Source organism: Eurosta solidaginis, chromosome 4 (genome assembly GCF_040869045.1).
Source record: "Eurosta solidaginis isolate ZX-2024a chromosome 4, ASM4086904v1, whole genome shotgun sequence".
Taxonomy (NCBI): domain Eukaryota; kingdom Metazoa; phylum Arthropoda; class Insecta; order Diptera; family Tephritidae; genus Eurosta; species Eurosta solidaginis.
This window is the reverse complement of record NC_090322.1, coordinates 108913716-108935241: the sequence shown is the minus strand read 5'-3', so window position 1 is coordinate 108935241 and position 21526 is coordinate 108913716.

The window sequence follows — 21526 nt, the reverse complement described above, 5'->3', positions numbered from 1 at the left end:
ATTTCCAGCTGAAATCGGATAGTTTTCTTGTACATCATTTGGTCTTACATTGAATGGGTTGAAGTCCAAATAATATTTCAGGTTAATTAGGCATAAATTTGGTGTGGGTGTTGCACGGGTGCATTAGAGGAGACGTGGATGTGAGGCTACCGTGACGGACTAGACAGATTAGGGACATGGGACATTGACGGACGGGCACATGTCAGGCTAAGGGGGCGTTGCTAAAGTTTCGGAGTCAGTGCAACGCCCAATGCTGCGTCAAGGTTTTACGCAGAAGGGGAGGGATGACTCCACCTGACACGGACAGAGCTTTTCTTCCAGCTTTCCTTTCGTAGATTTCAGGCATGAACCCCTCTTTTTGTTTGTATAACTGTAGGTAAGGCGAGTGAGCAAAAACTCACCCCTCCCGACGAGCTAGCAGGGGCTTGCCAGCATGCCAAATGCCACCTCCGCCTTACCCCAACAGTCAGTTATGCAACAATGGCGCCCAACGAAATAGCCCAATTTTTAATTTCAATTTTTTTGGTTTTTCTCCCAGTTTCAGTTCCATCTTTATTTTGTTTTTTTGCATTCCTTAAATCTTTTTTTTTCCAAAATAAAATTTTTTTCTTTTCACAACTTTTCCTTTCTATTCTATACCTTCCATAACTATTTTCTTAACGATATCTTTTGTTTGCCTTTATAACCTCTACCTTTCTTTCAATTCCAGTTTTAGTTCTCTGACAGGACGGAGACCGTTGTAGGGGCAACATCGCTTGGATCCGTCCATCGCGATATGTGCCACTACAACAAACACAAGGGGGATACTCGCCTTGCCGTAGAGGTTCCTTTTGAAAGCTGCAACGCTTGTATAAGTGGTATTCTGCGGTAAGGCTAGTATATTGACAAATAGATGATGTAGCGTGTAGGCGACTGTTTAAGCTACCGTGTACGTAGTCCAGCACTGCGTACACGTGAGGTTTGCAGTCAGCCTACACGAAGGCGATTGGAAGCAGTGTGGCAACCAAGCTTGAGGCCTGGGATTGTCTACACTGAATACACGGACGTATTTGGATGACTTAGTTGACTAGGACCTAGACTAGTGACAAACGGACCACTCACTCACATTCACTAGGACCTCGCCGAGGTGCAACACCAACACACACCATGTATTTTAATATATATTCATTCTTTATTGAAATCGAATAGAAACTTTGTACAAGTTACAACTACCACAAAAAAAAAAAAAATATATATATATATATAAGCAAAGAAAATCGAATTGAAGTTAAATCATATGTACATATATGGGTAGTATTACTTACTTTTAATTCCACGTTACGTTAGCCTAAAACCCAAGCGTATACATATACATATGTCTACTCATTTGTAAATTTTTTCTTAAACAATCATCTTTTGAATGTTTAGATTTTTATTCTGAATTTTTTTATTTGTTACCTAGCTCTGAGCGGTTGATTTATTATTTTATTAGTTCTTGGTGAGAATTTGTAACTTTTTTACTTTTTGAAATACCAATTTAAATTTTTGGATATTTCTTGTCGTTCTTTTTATTATATACATACATTTATTTACCTGCATACTTACCCATACATGCATATATATTTACATACTGGTTTTAACGTTATCCTTTCATCTTGTTGATATTAGCAAGTTTTTTTGAATATTTAGATTTTTTTAAATCATCTTTTGAATTCTGGAATCTTTTTTTTTAGATTTTAAGTTAATCATTTACTTTAATTTTTTTATTTTTTTACTTTATCCCTTCGTTCTTTTTGGGACATATTTTTTTCTCTTGAGTTTACGTTCCGAATAGATTTGGAAGTTTTGAAGTCGGAGTTGAATTCTTATTAGTTTATTTTATTTTATTTTTGAGTTTTATACGTTATTTTGGAGTTTTGAAATTTTCTTACCTACATACGGATTTCGGTCTTTACATACTCCGTAGTATTTTTTTATATATTACCTTAGATTGGAAATATCTTGGGTGTTGAATTTTTAGGTTAACCCTCAGTGGGCTTATTTTCTTTGTTTAATATTTCTATTTTATATTACGAATCTTTTATTTTTATTTTTTTGGTTTTTTTACTTTATTCCCTTTCTTTCTTTTTTGGATACATTTTTTTTACTCTTGAGTTTATTAACCCTTAACTGCATAGCAACACATTTTTTTTGAAATTTCCTTTTTTGAGCTTTTTTTGAATTTTAAATCTAGGATCCTTTCTTCGGTTTTAACCCCCGTGTGCTGGTGTAAAGTTTTAGTTTCTAAACCGTTTTCTTTTTGATTTCTTTGTTTAATTCTTTCGAGTTTTTTTCTCAAGGAAGAACATTCCTTTTTTGCTAACCACACTTATTTCCCCAACCTTAAATCGTACACTAGTGGTGACTGTTGGAGTCTTTTTATAGTTAGGCTCTACCAACTCTGTATTTGGGATTTAGTTCTGTTTTGCGACCACATCCCTGTAGGTCAAGAAAGTTTTCCTTTCCTGAGCGATTGTTGTCATGTATGGAGGAGGAAGACGCACCGGAACGAGTTGCTGGTGGATTGGGGTTGTTCAACAAGAACCAGAGGGTCACAAGGAGTGTGAGCAGAGCGCTGCAGAACCAGGTGGTCGGATCAATCTTTACGCAGACCGACACGGGCGTACCCCATCCCGTAGATTTTTTGCCAACAGACTTTATCAACAGGTGCACTTCGCGGGTTTTTAGGTCGACTAGTCGGGAGGAGGTGATTCGTCCGGTTACGATTAGGAGATCAGACAGTTTCTATTTCAGCGAGGGGGAAAAGAGTTCGAGTTTTTCCAGGAAAATAGACCAACTGTTTGAGATGACGGATACGAAGGAGCCAGGTGCTGTTGGGGGGCAGTCCCTAGGAGGATTGAGCAACCAGCGAACGCGGGTGCTAGAGCAGCGGAAGCCCGGAGAAGCGGACCTAGTTCCACAGCCGCCAACATCGAACAGTTAAGCCAGATTATGGCGATGATGGCACAGCAAAACCAGGTGATGGCACAATATATGAACGAGGTCCGTCATATCCGGGATAACGTGTCAAACCTCAGCAACCGCGTCGCTGATATGGAGAACTCGGCACAACCGTTAGGGCACCGGTCTGATAGCGCCACTACACCTGAGCCTAGGGATGCGAGAAATGACACAGCCAACCAGCGTGTCAATCCAGGTGCAGCAGGGGGGGGGGGGGGGGGTTTCAGGTAGCGATAGGAACACCCAGGACCCACCGAGATGGAAGAAGTTGGACCTGTATAAGTGGCATGTGAAGTTTGACCGGACGACTAAGGGAATTACGGTGGAGAGCTTCATTTTTAGGATTGAAAAGTTGAGGCAACAACACAACATATCCCACTTTCATCTCTTCACCGATTTCCATTGCCTCGTAATGGGCTCTTCCTTGAAGTGGTACTGGCAAGTTCTTGAAGATCACGCCGACGAACCCGAGTTCGGGTATTTTGAGCAGAAAGCAGAACTGCTAGCCCACTTCAAGACTGCAGAGTCCGATTACGAGATTATAAGAGAAATTATGGAACGCAAACAAACGCCACAAGAAGGGTTCGACGACTTCTACGGTGAGGTCCATAACCTGACATTCCGCCTGAGGAAAAAGATCCAGGAGAAGGAGCTAGTGGGGATCATTAGGGGCAACCTGAAACCCTACCTTGCGAACTTAACCTTCGCATCGAAGATTGACACGTTGGCGGAGCTGAAGGCTGAGTGTAGGAGGGCAGAGCGGCTCATAAAGGAGAACCGAACCCGTCCCAAACCGGTCAACGAATTAAAATATCTCGAAGTGACACCTGGGGATGAGGGGATCAATAGGCAACCCGTGGAGGCGATCACGAATCCGGCGAAACCGATAGGGCCAAACCAACAACCATACCATCCAGTACCTGGAGCTACGAACCAACACAAACCTTTGAGCAACTCCAAACCCACCACCAATTCGTTTTGTGCGTCCCCCTTTCACCTCATGTTATGTTTTTCGTGTGGAATGCCTGTTGATTTTTTTTGTCAAGAATCCGTCCGAATTGAAGAGAGATAATCGTTGTAAATCGTCCTTTCATGATATGGTATGTTTTGCGTGTGGGGGTGATAAGTCTTTTTGTGTTTACAAAGCGGGTAAGGGAAACCCCCAACTGGCGAAGATTGCCGGGAGCTCTCGCCAGGGGACAGACTACCCGGAGACCAACCCAGCTTCAGAATTTTAGAAAGGGCGGACGACAGTGCGTGTAGATTCAAGTCAGGTGTACGGAAAGCCGAGCCAAAAAGTCTACATCAAAGGAAGCTGGAATACGAAGCAGCTAGACAAAGAATTTTTTGCGAAGAATTTCTCGCTAAGAAAAGAAATAGAAATTTTAAAAAGATAATGAAGATGCGATCAAAGAAAAAAAATATGAGAGGACTTATTAATAAAATAGTAGCGACAATTGTCACTATGAAAGGCGACAACCGTTTCTTTGCGCAGACAAAGATCGGGGATAGGGATGTCGTAGCCTTACTGGATTCAGGTCCTGGCGCGAGTTGTCTAGGTAAAAATTATGAGAGGCTGATAGAAGGCAGGGAGGATAGCACCATCCCACTGGCCAATCAAAACATCCGCACAGCGAATGGTGGCGAAACGCCAGTGGTTGGTGCTATCACTCTGTCTGTCTTCTGGGATGGAATATATGAGGACCTAGAGTTTCTCATCGTGCCAGGCCTCCAGCAAGAGGTCTATTTAGGGGTAGACTTTTGGCAGGCTTTCGATCTGAATGTTGTTAGTCGTGGGGTTCTATCGCATCCAACTCACACTGGCGTTGCAGAACTTTTACCCACCGAGGGCGACTTATCATTTGAAGCGGTACAGCATGTTCTGACAAGAGTGCAAAGTGTGGCGTTGGAGAAGGTCAAGGCGCAGTTTCCCTCATTTGTCCTAGGTTTAGGGAAAACGAATGTGGAGGAACACGTGATAGAAGTCACAAATGAAAACCTCGATAGGATGCTTGGTTTAGGCGTGATAGAGGAGAGCAATAGTAGCTGGAGCTCCCCTGTGTCGCTGATGATAAAGGGAGAAAAGAAGCATCTGTGCCTCGACGCACGAAAAATTAATGAACGCACCATCAAAGATGCATATCCACTGCCAAATATCGAGGGATCATTAGCCGACTGCAGAACACTAGGTTCATTTCGACAATTGATTTTAAAGATGCCTTTTGGCAGATCCCGCTCTAAAAGAAATCTAGGGAAAAGACAGCATTTACAGTGCCAGGGCGTCCCCTATACTAATACACAGTCATGCCGTTTGGACTGTGCAACGCAGCGCAAAGAATGTGTAGACTTATGGACAAGGTTATACCCGCTTCTTTACGTGATTCCGTGTTTGTGTATTTAGATGATTTGTTGGTATGTTCCGTAGATTTTCGTCTCATTTATATTTGCTGGAAAAGGTCGCTAGATGTTTACGTGCGGCTAACCTTACCATTAACGTGAAAAAGAGTAAATTTTGTTTTAAAGAAGTTAGGTACTTAGGTTATGTAGTGGGCGATGGATGCATCCGTACCGATGCGAACAAATTTGCTGCTGTGAGGGATTTCCCCGAGCCTAAAACACCAAAGCAGCTCCGACTGTTTCTAGGGATGTCAGGCTGGTACCGTCGTTTTATTCAAGACTACGCAACCATTGCAGCTCTGCTGCACGACTGTCTCACTAAATACAAAATAAAAAAAGTTTACGATGACTGACGAGGCTAGAGATTCGTTTGAGCGACTAAAACAAAGCCTAATTTCGGCTCCCGTACTGGTACACTCTGACTTTGACAGACGATTTTATATCTAGTGCGATGCTTCGACAGACGGTGTGGGCGGGGTACTCTTCCAGTTGGACGACGAGAACAACGAAAGACCGATAGCTTACGTTTCCGCAAGACTGAACAAAGCACAACGAAACTATAGCATAACCGAGCTGGAGTGCTACGCGGCAGTGATTAGTGTGAAGAGATTTCGGCCGTACGCCGAAGGGTTGCCGTTCACAATCATCACCGATCACGCGAGTCTCAAATGGTTGATGAACCAGAAAGATCTTTCTGGGAGACTCGCGCGATGGAGTTTGAAATTGCAGGCATACGATTTTGAAATAGAGCATAGGAACGGAGCACTTAACGTCGTCCCAGATACACTGTCGCGAGCACACATTGACGAAATTAAGCTATCTGACAGACTAATGGGCATTGACTTGGACTCACCATACGTTAAAACGGAAGAGTATGACGAACTTAAGAAAACTGTGACAGAGAATCAAGATAGACTACCAGAGTTGTGCGTATCAGACGGGTATGTCTATAGACGGACTCAGGTTTCCCGGGGGGACGATCTTCAGCAGGACCAAGCCTGGAAACTCTGGGTGCCGTCGGAATTGCGTGCAGGATTGGTGAAAGCCTCCCACAGCTCACCTTCTGCTGGGCACGGAGGCATCCATAAGACGTTAGCCCGAATACGCGAAAAATACTACTAGCCTGGTATGGTAACAGAGGTTCAAAATTATGTTAGCGAATGCGAAGTCTGTAAGGGAAATAAAACCCAGAACTCTTTTCACAAACCACTCATGGGAAAGCAACACGTGACTGAGGGACCTTTCCAACGTTTGTTTGACTTTATGGGCCCTTAGCCACGTACGAGTGATGGTAATGTGTATGTGTTTGTTTGTCTTGACCATTTTTCCAAGTTTCTTTTTTAAAACCCATGCGTAAAGCCACGTCTGTATATGTTATTAAGTTTTTTGAGAAAGAGGTTTCTCACATCTTTGGAGTCCCAGAATATATCCACTCAGATAATGGCAAACAGTTTGTATCCGATGTTTTTGCAAAATTTTTAGAAAAGTATGGCACAAGACATCGCTCAGTACTACAGATAGTAAGATCCTTCATTAAAGAGAATCAAAAGAGTTGGGATAGGTGCATCAGTGCTGCGGCCTTTGCCCTCGTAGCGCGATACACACATCAATAAACTGCTCGCCATATTATGCCACTTTTGCCTTACCGATGATGCAACATGGCATGTCTTATGAAGTATGCCGCAAATTAGGCACCGTGAAAGATACTGATCTACAGATAGATGCGCGAGCAGATAGATTGCAAGGAATTAGGGACTCGATAATGAAGGAGCTTAAGTTAGCACATGAGCGAAGTCAGAAAGTTTATAACACCCGATCCAGGGATGTGTATTTCCGAATCGGACAAGTGGTATATCGCCGAAATTTCAAGCAGAGTTCACAAATAAAAATTATAATGCTAAGCTCGCCCCAAAGCAAGTAAAGTGTGTCGTTCTTAAAGCGATCGGCAACTCGATGTATGAACTCGGCAATATTAGTGGCAAGAAAGTCGGCGTATACCACGCTAAGGATATTTTTGTTGCTTAATTATATGTTGAATATTAGTTTTGGTGACCTATGTTAAATGTAGATGTGTGCAACGTTTTCTGGCTTTAGTTTTAGCTTGACCATTACAGTAATTATGTATGCAATTATTTATTTCTTTGACCATGTTTATAGTTGACCTTATTTATGCATTTATTTATTGTTTTTTTATTATTTATTTATTTTTATCTCTTTATTTTTTATTATTATTTTATAGATTCTGTGATATTTTATTACTAACATACTAAAACTGTGATATAAATTTAGGTAGATCGATATCTGTGATATAGGCTTAGATACTTGCCAGTGATATAACTTTAAATTTAACCCGCATGCCATTCTAGCCATTAATATTAGATATCTGTGATATTAGGTTAGTAGTAGAAACAGTTTTTTTGTTCCGCGTGCTGCCCTTATACGGACTAACATAAACCCTAAATAATCGGAAGAATAGGCAATAGCCCGGCTTTAGGTCGTGGGTCGAGGCCACACGTTAGGCGCTTAAAGGTAGCTTTAGGACAGACTGCAACATCGGCGGTTGCGAGCCTGTAGCGGCAGCCTGTGGGTTAAGGCGATGGTAAGGATGTTCAAACATCTACGTATATATCTGTGTGCATATACCAGCATAGCTACGTTCACATGTGTTAGTAACTGGTAGAAAGCAAACACATTCTTAGATATTCGAACATGTATCTGTTAGTATGCGTGAAGTTTGTTCGTGAACGTTTATGTCTGTCGTTTCCCGCCAAAATAGGATTGTATGTATTGGTATCTTTCGTTCTTGAGTGAAAGTGGTGAGAAAGAAACGCCTTCGATCTATGGGGTACGACCGCCAAACGATGACAGGGCATGTCTCAAATGTAAAGTACATGCAAGTGAGTGCGGAAGCTACTAAAGTGGTTTTAAGTCGGTTGTTGTTGCTAACCGCGTTATTGGCCCGTTAAGCAGCGGCACACAGAAAAAACTCGGTGTCCTGTACCCTATTCAGGTGAGTCAGTGAAACCCCCTTCCCCAGTCCCTGGGTCGTGTGGACTATTCGTGAACATAAATTAAATTGTTAAAATGCAAATTAAATAAAATAAAATTAAATACCTAAAATTCACAAAATTGAATAAATAAATAACATTAAATGCGAAGATACTATGAAGTAATGAAATAAAATAAAATAATGAAAGTTAAACACAAAATAAAATAAAATTTAAATAAATTAACTATAATTATAAAATAAAATAAAACCATACAACTAATTAAAATAAAATATCATACATAAATACATAAAGTCAGACATTTCAGTAAAATCGAATAGATAACATTAAATATATAGATACAATTAAGTAAAATAAATAAAATAAAATAAATAAACAAAATTTCATAAATAGGCAAAATGAAATAAGTAGGCAAAATCAGGTAAATAAATAAAATTACACAATTTAATAAAATTCAATAACTATAACAAATAAACGATACAGTGGGCAAAACAAAGATAGAAGCTAAATAAAGTTCACATGCACCTAAGTGTTCCCTTATCTGCGTTATGACCCAACCCCTGAAATTGTTTCTTTTCCCCTCGAATAGATCGCGGCTCTAAAAGTAAAGCCTGCCACATCTGCCACCACCATCGAGTCACAAACTCACACAAAGGCGGGGTAGTACTTCATGCAGGAACTTGCCACACACACACATACACTAAAGTCAACATAAAAAGCGGAGTAGTAGGTTGAAGAAGACAAGAGGAAGCATACAGACGGTGCCAGGCGGAACATCAAAGGGGTAAAAAGGCATCTTGGCGCTCCTATCCTGGCACCGCAATCATTATTTGAATGATATAGCGCAGCAGAGGAGAACAACGAAGGGGAGGTGCAAGTCTCGAGCTACCGCCGAGCAGAGATCAAAAATGAATCAACATTTTTTTTGGGTTTTTTTTTTGATTTTTTTGTTAGTATAATATTTGCATTTGGTTTTTTATTAGACGATTTAGTTTTCCACATTTGAGATTAATTTTGATTTGTTCATTTCAATTTGAGTTGATTCATTTTCAGATTTTTTTGGTAAATAATTTTTGTGTCACCTTAATGTAAATCTTCTCAAGCTTTTAGTTTCCTAAATTTTTTTGGGTTCAGATATACATACATACATAGGTACATACATATATGTGTATGTATGTAGATAATTATATGCATATCACTAGGCCTCAACTTGGCCCCTCCTGTTTTAATTTTTTGTTGTTCATATTAATTTTGCTTTTTTTATATTTTTATTTATTTATTTAGTTTTGCCAAAAAAATCACAATTTCCTCTTTTTGTTCGTTTTCCGATCATTAGTCTTCATTCTTTATTTATCTCACTCTCTCCTTACTCATAATCTTAAGTTTACTTGCTTCCATTTTCAATAGTTTTCATAAAGTTTATTTTTATCTTTTGTTTATTTTTATCTGGTTAACTTTCGTTCCTTTTAAATTACCTTTTCTTTTTCAGTTTTTCTCTACGGAATCACGATTCCCGTTTTGTTCAGCCACTTTTTGATCTTTCTTTTTACGTAAATTAATTAAATATTTTTGTCCGCACAAGAAAGAAAAGAGGAAATATTCTGCTTTGATTCGGACCGCAACCGCATGCCCGAATAAACAAAATATCTCCTCTTCCATTGCCGGTAGTTGATTGGAAAACTTCCAACATAAAGTCTCTTGGGTATATGATACTGCTCTTACATTTTCAGCTTCCCTCCCCGTCCGACGCAGGCGCCTTCGTTGCTGGTAAGATCGGTGAGTGCTAATAATTAAAGTATCACATTTCTGAGACAATACACTATGTATACATTTGCATATATATATGTATAAACCCATCTACCTTACAATAGGGAAGACTTTATTTTTGAATTCGCACAAACTACAGAGGCGGTGCGATAATTCCTATTTTTGGATATCACTACTTTTATAAAATTTTCCTTTCAATTTTTTTATTCACCGCGGGCCAAACTTCTAAACTCCATTCCATAACAACTTGGGTTTAAATTGTTATTACGTTATTCTCTTTTTCTTTAAAAATTAATCTTTTTTGGTATTTGTTTATTCACAAGCATATAAATAGATACATACATACATATATGTATTTATTATTCATTATTATTTGAAGTCAAGGTTAGGTATTAGTAATAAGTTAGATTAATAGATATTTCTTTTTTTGGATTCCAATTAATTTTAGTCTGGATTTAGTTTCTGGATTTAGTTGCCAGCATGCCAAATGCCACCCCCGCCTTACCCCAACAGTCAGTTATGCAACACTCTATAAATAAACTGGCCTTAGAGTTGACTGTCCAAAGTATGGATACGGAAATACAAATGATGGCAACTCCTCAAGAAGATTTTTTGAAAACGATGAAGTGACTGCTCGCATAACAGGAGTTGATAGAGATATTGTGAAAAGATTGGGAGTAATTTTAAATATTTTAAACTGCCATGAACCAGTTAATGTACCCAAATTTGGAGAATATGCATCTAAAACTACAGAGTTGCAGCATCAAAAGTATCCTGAGAAGAAACTTACACCAACGGTACATACAATTTTAGCACATCGAAAAGATTTAATAGAGTACCAATGCTTACCATTTGAAGAATTGTCTGAAAAAGCTTAAGAATCTAAGAACAAGGACTACAAAAGATATAGATGTGGGAACACCTGCAAAGCATCACGAGTTAGACAAAACGAAGACCTTTTCAACATGTTGCCTATCTCTTCTGATCCAGTCATATCATCTATGAGGTATGTAAGAACACAAAAAGATCTTACAGATGCGTATAGCTCAGAAATGGTTGCTTTGTTAGATATATGTTCCAGTGCCGATGACTATGTTAAGATAAAATAAGTTTCTCACTTCTTATCACAACAATGAAAAAGAGATTTACTAATCAATATTGTTACTTTATTGAAAAATTAGATATCTATAGATACATAGATGTACAAGTTAATTTTTTATTTCAAATAAAAGAATTAATTAATTTAGTAATTTATAAATATATACTTTTCGTTATTGCATTTCTCTAAAGTTTATCAAATTTATTTTAAAGCTTAGGCATTTCACCTTCAAACGAGTATTAAATTTTTATAGAAATCAATACGTCTATCGAGTTTGGTACAAATTGGTAAAGCGGTTACTAAGATCAAACTTTTTAGCATAAATGGGCAGTGCCACTCCCCTTTTCCAAAATTCGTTGGCTGTTTAATCTTTAGCTCAAATAAAATTTCATTGAACCACTTTCAATAACTTTTAGTTATTAATAAAATACATATTTGGCTTGTAAATTAAAAAAAAAACCTGTAAAATTATACGATGGATTTTGAAGCAGCTTGTTATTGTGGCACCAAAACAGACATTTGAGTTTTATAAGAGTATTGCCATTTAAAAGAAACAATACGTCTATCGATTTTGGTAGTTATTGATTACGTGACTACTTAGATACAACTTTTTATCATAAGTGGGCAGTGCCACTCTATCTTATCAAAATATTTAGTGTTTAAAGACGTCATTATAAGACAAATCTCATTTTATTTTTTTTATTGTTTACTAAAAAGGCTTAACACCCTTCGAAATGGATCTATCTGCGCAGCTATGGCAGGTTGTCTGAAAAACTTTCTACTTACTATTCCAAAAACAAAATACAATTTTTCAAATTTAGAAAAATTAAAAAATAACAATAATTATCATTAGAAAAAAAATTATTGTTCTGGCCTTGAGCTCGATTCGAACCTTGAATGATTTATCAATAGGCCGATAAAAACAAAAACAATTGTTTACTAAAAACATTTTGTTTTTGCATTTTTCAAAAAAATTTTGATTTTGACGAATTTTTTTGAAGCACCCTGTATCTGTGAAAACTTTCACACAATAAAACTTCAAATAATTAGCTTTCAATTGCATTTTAAATTTTTAAAATATCTTCAAAAGTTATGATGTTTGCAAAGAAAAAACTCAAAAGGCGCCACTGTGCGTCGTCAGCTTCTACTAGTATCCTTAAAAAAAATAACGAGGTAATAGATGTCGAGTTAGCAAATGTTTATATTAATACAATGTAGAAATTGTCTGTATATGTGGCCTCGTTATATTGCTGGCTATGTTGCTTGGAAGGTACAAAAGAAAATAAAATGTTCCACATGTCAAGGGCAATTGATAGGTGAAGAAATGCCTTTACTTTCAGCGCACAAAAATAAAGGTCCGTTTGTCGCACCATCTGTGGACGTATATAATATGTGTATAGTGTCACTAAAATACTTTTAGTTAAAAACGAAGAAATTTGCTAAAGGAATTTAACCTATTTCACGCCACCCGTTTAATTTTGTATAAATACATATCTAATATGTAAGTGTGACACAAAACAAAAATTTCGAGTAGAATAGAGGATACCTTCATAAAAAATAAAATAAAAATATAAAAAAATTATGTAATGAGAAAGAAGGCAGAGTTTACTAAAAAAAATTTTAATTAAAGAAAAAAAAATAAAGTAATTAAATTGCGAAAAAATTAAGTGAAGTGAACAAACAGTTCCATATAAAAACGCAATAAGTGCATTTAGACTTTTTTCCGGGTTTTAATGTGATCTTTGTGGAAATATGAAGATTCTAATGTCCGGATATTTAATGTTGGGATTCCCCTTGAGATCTATGTACGTAATTAATTTGTATTAAATTTGTAAACACTACATTTCATGAATATATATGACCATATCTACCATAAAATATCGTCTGTGAACAATATATTACTAAGATATAACAAAGAAGAATAAATTAGAAAGAAAAGAAAAACAAACCAAAACATTGAAATTATTCACGCAAACATATTTACTAAAATAAAATTGATTTCATAACTTTAATCGACATAAACAAATTAGGGTTCTGGGATCTAAGCATCCGATTAATGGATATATAATCCAACAAAGCTAGCCTAATAATAAATACTAGTATCGCCCGTGGTCGAAATTCGACCAACTTGTATTTTTTTCAACTCACTCTATGCATCCAGTGTTGGGGTAGTGCAATAATGCGTTAATAGTTGAGCAGTGAGTGGAAATATAGCAAACTGATCTTACTTAAAGTTCTCATTAAAATTTTGAATTTGATCTAAGACGTTATAGTCTTTGATTGTATTTTCTTAAATTTTCTACAAACTTTTCAAATGTAATTATAAGTTTTGGTATAGAGCTCCTTAAAAAAATATAACAAATATGTAAAATCAAATGAAATTACATAGAATTGTGGTGAAATTACTTGAAATTGAATTGAAAATTTGCTTTTTCCACACCACCCAGGAGATACGCCGTTGGCGCGCTACCGAAGTCAGTTTTGGGTGCTCGGTTCACAGTAGGCCTATATAACCAATATAAACTACATATGGGGTATTCCATCCCATTTCGACCAATTTTGAACCCGACCCCTTTAGAATTGGCTGAATGTTTTTCTTCTTTTTCTAGCTTACGAAAGACGTTTTACAGAATTTTTTTCAAATTTTTTCATCCAACTCAAAAAAAGTTATGTATTTTTAAAAAAACACCGTTTTTGTTTTCAAAATGCTATAACTTTTTCAAAAATTGACCGTTTGGGATCTTTTTTTTTAATTTGTTTTTAAATGTACTTTTCGGAAAAAATACAAAAAAATTTTTAAAGTTTTTTTTTCAATTAAATAAAAAAAAAAATATCGGCCCACTCCGGGATTAGTGGGGACGATTGCAGAATTGATTGAAGTTTTTTATGAGAAAAAAAAATGGCGAAATTCGAAAAACTGAAAAATTACAATTACGGCCACAGTGGTGTGATGGTAGCGTGCTCCGCCTACTACACCGTATGCCCTCGGTTCGCACCCCGGGCAAAGCAACATCAAAATTTTAGAAATAAGATTTTTCAATTAGAAGAAAAATTTTCTAAGCGGGGTCGCCCTCGGCAGTGTTTGGCAAGCGCTCCGGGTGTATTTCTGCCATGAAAAGCTCTCAGTGAAAACTCATCTGCTTTGCAGATGCCGTTCGGAGTCGGCATAAAACATGTACGTCCCGTCCGGCCAATTTGTAAGGAAAATCAAGAGGATCACGACGCTAATTGGAAGAGAAGCTCAGCCTTCGATCTCTTCGGACGTTATCGCGCCTTACATGTACATGTAAAATGAAAAACAAAGAATCTGTTAAATAAAGACCTATGCTTTTACGTGTAAGTAAAATTTTTCCAAAAAAATAGGCCGGTTAAGTTATTACTTCTCTTTAAGGTTTTTTGTGCGCTAACAATTATTTTAGAACAATTTTTTAAAGATTTTGGTACAGACCAATATAGGTAATTGGCAACAATGGGAAACAATATTTTATTTCAACAGAAAATGAGCGAAGCAGTAGTTCTCTCCCCGTTTGGCGAGTACAAATATATACATATGTAGAGATGAAACATTTGAGCAACGCGACAATTGAGCATTTGGAGCTATGTACTCAGGGGGGTTTGTGAACATAATGGGTCCTACAGATGGCAATTTCGATAGTTGCACAGATTTTCGAATTTACAAAAAACTATTTCTATTAATTATAAACAAATAGAGTAATATTTGTTATCAAAAATAGGCCTATGCACTGCGGCTGATCAATACGAATCGATTCATATAACTTTTATATGATTTTACGTATGCTAAGTATGCGAAACAGCCTGTCAATTGATTGTATGGAAATTTTGTTAGCGTATTAATATATAGATAGTAGAGTAATATACGGCCTATGCAATATTTCGATCTAAAATCGAAAACGTTTTTGGGTCCTTTTTTTTGCGTTTAATATACAACGTGAAATTTTCCGATTCAATCAAGTGCATTTAAATAATAATAAACAAAGTTGAAATAAAAGATAATATATATATATATATATATATATATAAAATAAGAAATATCAAAATAAATTAGCATAAATGACAATATACAAATTTTAATGTAATATCTTTGTAGCAAATTTAATATACAACGTGATAAAAGATAATATAATAATTCAAGGTTCGAATCGAGCTCAAGGCCAGAACAATAATTTTTTTCTAATGATAATTATTGTTATTTTTTAATTTTTCTAAATTTGAAAAATTGTATTTTGTGTTTGGAATAGTAAGTAGAAAATGTTTCAGACAAACTGCCATAGCTGCGCAGATAGATCCACTTCGAAGGGTGCTAAGCCTTCATCATCAGTACGCTTTAGGCATGCTGCGCTAGCCATTTAGCTATACAGCGGTGGTTTGTTTGACTGGCAAATTTGCTACTTCTATTCCTTTTTACCAACTATAGTTATTCAGTGTTGCGCCATCTGGTGCAAATCACTGATAATTCTGGATTTTTGTTTATTGTCAATTACTTTTTTTGACATTCCCAAGTGCACATGGTTTATTTACAATTGTTTTTGTTTTTATCGGCCTATTGATAAATCATTAAAGGTTCGAATCGAGCTCAAGGCCAGAACAATAACTTTTTTCTAATGATAATTATTGTTATTTTTTAATTTTTCTAAATTTGAAAAATTGTATTTTGTGTTTGGAATAGTAAGTAGAAGATGTTTCAGACAAACTGCCATAGCTGCGCAGATAGATCCATTTCGAAGGGTGCTAAGCCTTCATCATCAGTCCGCTTTAGGCATGCTGCGCTAACCATTTAGCTATACAGTGGTGGTTTGTTTGACTGGCAAATTTGCTACTTCTATTCCTTTTTACCAACTATATTTATTCAGTGTTGCGCCATCTGGTGCAAATCACTGATAATGCTGGATTTTTGTTTATTGTCAATTACTTTTTTTGACATTCCCAGCATTATCAGTGATTTGCACCAGATGGCGCAACACTGAATAAATATAGTTGGTAAAAAGGAATAGAAGTAGCAAATTTGCCAGTCAAACAAACCACCGCTGTATAGCTAAATGGTTAGCGCAGCATGCCTAAAGCGTACTGATGATGAAGGCTTAGCACCCTTCGAAATGGATCTATCCGCGCAGCTATGGCAGTTTGTCTGAAACATTTTCTGCCTACTATTCCAAAAACAAAATACAATTTTTAAATTTAGAAAAATTAAAAAATAACAATAATTATCATTAGAAAAAATTATTGTTCTGGCCTTGAGCTCGATTCGAACCTTGAATGATTTATCAATAGGCCGATAAAAACAAAAACAATTGTAAATAAACCATGAGCACTTGGGAATGTCAAAAAAAGTAATTGACAATAAACAAAAATCCAGCATTATCAGTGATTTGCACCAGATGGTGCAACACTGAATAAATATAGTTGGTAAAAAGGAATAGAAGTAGCAAATTTGCCAGTCAAACAAACCACCGCTGTATAGCTAAATGGTTAGCGCAGCATGCCTAAAGCGTACTGATGATGAAGGCTTAGCACCCTTCGAAATGGATCTATCTGCGCAGCTATGGCAGTTTGTCTGAAACATTTTCTACTTACTATTCCAAAAACAAAATACAATTTTTCAAATTTAGAAAAATTAAAAAATAACAATAATTATCATTAGAAAAAAATTATTGTTCTGGCCTTGAGCTCGATTCGAACCTTGAATGATTTGTCAATAGGCCGATAAAAACAAAAACAATTGATAATATAATAAAATAAAATAAGAAATATCAAAATAAATTAGCATAAAAGACAATATACAAATTTTAATGTAATATCTTTGTAGCAAATTTAATATACAACGTGATAAAAGATAATATAATAAAATAAAATAAAAAATATCAAAATAAATTAATAAAGGACAATATACAAATTTTAATGTAATATCTTTGTAGCAAATTTATTTTTTGTTCACTATAAGACGTGCTATATCTAAAATGAGCATAAAATCTGGAAATGCAAAAAACATTTGGGTCAAATTTGCAATTAATTGTTATAAATAAATAAATTTAGTGAGTTTGAACAAAAGTTGACTCATTATTTCTGATTTAATTTTTTTTAAAGCACCTAAAATGAAAAACAAAGAATCTGTTAAATAAAGACCTATGCTTTTACTTGTAAGTAAAATTTGTCCAAAAAAATAGGCCGGTTAAGTTATTACTTCTCTTTAAAGTTTTTTTGTGCGCTAACAATTATTTTAGAACAATTTTTTGAGGATTTTGGTACAGACCAATATAGGTAATTGGCAACAATGGAAACAATATTTTATTTCAGCAGCAAATGAGCGAAGCAGTAGTTCTCTCACCGTTTGGCGTGTACAAATATATACATATGTAGAGATGAAACATATGAGCAACGCGACAATTGAGCATTTGGAGCTATGTACTCAGGGGGGTTTGTGAACATAATGCGTCCTACAGATGGCAATTTCGATAGTTGCACAGATTTTCGAATTTACAAAAAACTTTTTCTATTAATTATAAACAAATAGAGTAACATTTGTTAACAAAAATAGGCCTATGCACTGCTGCTGATCAATACGAATCGATTCATATAACTTTTATATGATTTTACGTATGCCAAGTATGCGAAACAGCCCGTCCATTGATTGTATGGAAATTTTGTTAGCGTATTAGTATATGAGCCGTTTATTTTGAAAGTGGCATAAGTCAATTTCATGTCGTTTAGGTTCAGGGGTAATTTGTTTGTATCTCTCCTCACCTCCAGTTTTTTAGAGTCCAATATCCAAAAGATGCAGTTCTTATTATTATTTTATAATTGTAGAACCATCTATATATACATTCGTTCAAAAATAACAATGCATTTAAGACCATGAGTTGGAAATGACTTATGCCACTTTCAAAATAAACGGCTCATATAGATAGTGGGTAATATACTGCCTATGCAATATTTCGACCTAAAATCGAAAACGTTTTTGGGTCGTTTTTTTTTCGTTTCATATACAACGTGAAATTTTCTCTTTCAATCAAGTTGCATTTAAATAATAATAAACTAAGTTGAAATAAAAGATAATATAATAAAATAAAATAAGAAATATCAAAATAAATTAGCATAAAAGACAATATACAAATTTTAATGTAATATCTTTGTAGCAAATTTAATATAAAACGTGATAAAAGATAATATAATAAAATAAAATAAGAAATATCAAAATAAATTAGCATAAAAGACAATATACAAATTTTAATGTAATATCTTTGTAGCAAATTTATGTATTTTTTGTTGTAAAATCTGGAAATGCAAAAAACATTTGGGTCAAATTTGCAATTAATTGTTATATACAAATAAATTTAGTGAGTTTGAACAAAAGTTGACTAAATATTTCTGATTTAATTTTTTTAAAGCACCTAAAATGAAAAACAAAGAATCTGTTAAATAAAGACTTATGCTTTTACGTGTAAGTAAAATTTGTCCAAAAAAATAGGCCGGTTAAGTTATTATTTCTCTTTAAAGTTTCTTTGTGCGCTAACAATTATTTTAGAACAATTTTTTAAGGATTTTGGTACAGACCAATATAGGTAATTGGCAACAATGGGAAACAATATTTTATTTCAACAGCAAATGAGCGAAGCAGTAGTTCTCCCACAGTTTGGCGTGTACAAATATATACATATGTAGAGATGAAACATTTGAGCAACGCGACAATTGAGCATTTGGAGCTACGTACTCAGGGGGGTTTGTGAACATAATGCGTCCTACAGATGGCAATTTCCATAGTTGCACAGATTTTCGAATTTACAAAAAACTTTTTCTATTAATTATAAACAAATAGAGTAATATTTGTTATCAAAAATAGGCCTATGCACTGCGGCTGATCAATACGAATCGATTCATATAACTTTTATATGATTTTACGTATGCTAAGTATGCGAAACAGCCTGTCAATGGATTGTATGGAAATTTTGTTAGCGTATTAATATATAGATAGTAGAGTAATATACGGCCTATGCAATATTTCGACCTAAAATCGAAAACGTTTTTGGGTCGTTTTTTTTCGTTTAATATACAACGTGAAATTTTCCGATTCAATCAAGTGCATTTAAATAATAATAAACTAAGTTGAAATAAAAGATAATATATATATATATATATATAAAATAAGAAATATCAAAATAAATTAGCATAAAAGACAATATACAAATTTTATTGTAATATCTTTGTAGCAAATTTATTTCTTTTTTGTTCACTATAAGACGTGCTATATCTAAAATGAGCATAAAATCTGGAAATGCAAAAAACATTTGGGTCAAATTTGCAATTAATTGTTATAAATAAATGAATTTAGTGAGTTTGAACAAAAGTTGACTAATTATTTCTGATTTAATTTTTTTTAAAGCACCAAAAATGAAAAACAAAGAATCTGTTAAATAAAGACCTATGCTTTTACGTTTAAGTAAAATTTGTCCAAAAAAATAGGCCGGTTAAGTTATTACTTCTCTTTAAAGTTTTTTTGTGCGCTAACAATTATTTTAGAACAATTTTTTAAGGATTTGGTACAGACCAATATAGGTAATTGGCAACAATGGGAAACAAGATTTTATTTCAACAGCAAATGAGCGAAGCAGTAGTTCTCTCACCGTTTGGCGTGTACAAATATACATATACATATGTAGAGATGAAACATTTGAGCAACGCGACAATTGAGCATTTGGAGCTATGTACTCAGGGGGGTTTGTGAACATAATGCGTCCTACAGATGGCAATTTCGATAGTTGCACAGATTTTCGAATTTACACAAATTTTTTTCTATTAATTATAAACAAATAGAGTAATATTTGTTAACAAAAATAGGGCTACGCACTGCGGCTGATCAATACGAATCGATTCATATAACTTTTATATGATTTTACGTATGCTAAGTATGCGAAACAGCCTGTCAATTTATTGTATGGAAATTTTGTTAGCGTATTAATATATAGATAGTAGAGTAATATACGGCCTATGCAATATTTCGACCTAAAATCGAAAACGTTTTTGTGTCGTTTTTTTCGTTTAATATACAACGTGAAATTTTCCGATTCAGTCAAGTTGCATTTAAATAATAATTAACTAATTTGAAATAAAAGAATATATAATAAAGTAAAATAAGAAATAAAATAAATTAGCATAAAAGACAATATAAAAAATTTAGTGTTATATTTTTGTAACTTTTTTGTTTTTTTGTGCAGTATAAGACGTACTTTATTTAAAATCTGCATTTGATTAAATCTGCAAATGCAAAAACATTTTCGGGCAAATTTGCCAATAATTGTTATCAATGAATTTAGTTAGTTTCAACAAAAGTTAACTCATTATTTGTGATTTCATGTTTTTTTGAAAACAACTAATATAAAAGACAAGGAATCTGTTAAATAAAGACGTATGTATTTACGTGTCAAAAATTAATTCTATTTATATTTTCGAACAATTTTTTAGGATTTTGGTAGACGCTATTATAGGTAAGTGGCAACATTGGGAAACCATATTTGTATGTATGTATGAAACATTTGTGCTTTCGAATTTAGCGGGGATACATAAAAGTGTAGGTCTTGAAATTCGCATTAGAACACTTAGATAATTGTTCCCAAAGATGGCGCGCTTCTGCACGAAAATCAATTTCGATATTTGTATGAATTGTTCGAATTTACAAAAAACTTTTTCTATTAATTATAAACAAATAGAGTAATATTTGTTAACAAAAATAAGCCTATGCACTGCGGCTGATCAATGCGAATTGATTCATATAACTTTTATATGATTTTACGTATGATATGTATGCGAAACAGCCCGTCAATTGATTGTATGGAAATTTTGTTAGCGTATTAATATATAGATAGTGGGTAATATACTGCCTATGCAATATTTCGACCTAAAATCGAAAACGTTTTCGGGTCGTTTTTTTAGTTTAATATACAACGCGAAATTTTCCGATGCAATCAAGTTGCATTTAAATAATAATAAATTATTTGAAATATTAGATCATATAATAAAATAAAATAAGAAATATCAAAGTAAATTAGCATAAAAACAATATACAAATCTTACGTTATATCTTTGTAGCAAATTTATTTATTTTTTGTTCAGTATAAGAGGTGCTATATCTAAAATGAGCATAAAATCTGGAAATGCAAAAAACATTTTGGGTCAAATTTGCAATTAATTGTTATAAATAAATAAATTTAGTGAGTTTGAACAAAATTTGACTCATTATTTGTGATTTTATGTTTTTTTGAAAGCA